Genomic DNA, 1,697 nt, shown 5'->3' with positions numbered 1-1,697 from the left:
AGAACTTGGCTGTCCAGTATAAAGACAATATTTCCCAGTTTCCCCTATACCTAGATTAGCCATATGACTCTGTTCTGGGATGTAGCCAAAACAGCATGTACAACTTCCAGAAATGTCCTTAAAGGGAGGTGGTAAGATTTTTCTCTCCAGCTTTTCCTTCTTAGTAGCTAAAACACTAATGGTATTGTTTAAGTTTGATTAGAGAATCTACTTACTGAGAATGAATGGTAGAATAAAAGAGAAGAGTCCCTGAGCTCCTGACACCATCAAATACCACCTGGATAGCCTAATATGTGTGAAAAAGAAATAAATTTCCAACTCGTATGAACCACTTTGATTTAGAGTTGTTTTTTAAGGTCACTTATGGCAGAATCTATTCATAACTAATGCAATCAATGGTTGAGAATTTTCTACAATTAAAGAAAGATGTGAATCTTCAATTTGAAGAGGCAAAATGAATTTTGAGCTAGAAAAAATGAAATTAAATCCACACATGGACATAGAATAATAAAACCACAAATGTACAGAGAAAAACTTTAAAAGCAAATCAGAGAGAAAAGTGATTGTTACCCATAAGAAAAGACAAACTTCTCATCCACAATGAGAGACGCAAGAAGAAAATGGAGTAATATCTTGAAAATGGTGGAAGGCAATACTGCTCAACATAGAATCCCATGCTTAAATGAACTATAATTCAAGAATGAGGACAAAATATGGACATGGTAAGACATACACAGTTTGGCAATAATAGCAAGTACTTATATAACACAACTTTACAAGGCACTGTTCTAAGCACTTTATATATTTTAACTCATAATCTTTGCAACAGCCCTCTGAGGTAGATACTATTAATATTGCTATATTAGAGATGATGTAACTAAGATACAGGGAGGCTAAGTAACATGCCCAAGGTCACACAGCTAGTATCCGACCAAACTGGGATTCAAGCACAGGCATTCTGCTTCAGATGCCATGGTTTTAATTGCTCATCTTCAATGAAATTACTACTGAAAGATGTGATTTATTTTATTTTGTTTTTAAAGATGTCTTTTTTTTTAAGTTTATTTACTTTGAGAGAGAAGTAAGTGTGAGTGGGGGAGGGGCAAAGGGAGGAGGGAGGGACAGAGACACAGAGAGAGAAAGAGAATCCCAAGCAGGCCCCAAGCTGCCAGCACAGAGCCCGACATGGGGGTTCTAACCCATGAAGCTGTGAGATCATGACCTGAGCCGAAACCAAGATTTGGATGCTCAACCCACTGAGCCACCCAGGCGCCCCTGAAAGATGTCCTTTAAAAGATCGATACAGTGTTCACTTCAGCAGCACATCTACTGAAATTGGAATGATCCAGAGAAGGTTTGCATGGCCTGTGCACAAGTATGACACACAAAAGCTTGGTATGGAACTTGGACAGAAAAAGTAGGATATAAGCAGAAAAACAAGGAAACTAAATCAGCAAATAATATTGATTAACTTACTTATTAACACAAAAACATTCTTTCATGAAATAATTCTGACAATAGATTCTAGGGGATTTTCTCCCCTTGTAGTGTCTGTATTTGGCAAGAGAAAATATCTGATGACTTTATGTCAATTCCCCCCAAATTTTGGTAATTTTCCTAGTGTGTGAAATCATAGTCTGGCAACTAGTGATCTATTGTGCAACAAAGATTTTTTTTTTCAAAAAAGCAAATTTGCA

At 36.7% G+C, this 1,697-nt stretch overlaps 1 non-coding gene across 1 annotated transcript; it reads left to right on the top strand.

The window, feature by feature from the left end:
• Window positions 1–1,305: 1,305 nt before the first annotated feature.
• LOC112869733 (U6 spliceosomal RNA) lies at window positions 1,306–1,412 on the top strand. The gene has a single exon (XR_003224392.1). It is a non-coding gene; the product is annotated as a U6 spliceosomal RNA (small nuclear RNA).
• The last annotated feature ends 285 nt before the right edge of the window (window positions 1,413–1,697 follow it).

This window comes from Puma concolor, chromosome A3, assembly GCF_028749965.1.
Source record: "Puma concolor isolate L17-30 chromosome A3, mPumCon1.1.hap2, whole genome shotgun sequence".
NCBI lineage: Eukaryota > Metazoa > Chordata > Mammalia > Carnivora > Felidae > Puma > Puma concolor.
The sequence above is the reverse complement of the archived record's forward strand: the minus strand, read 5'-3'. Positions and strand labels throughout refer to the sequence as shown.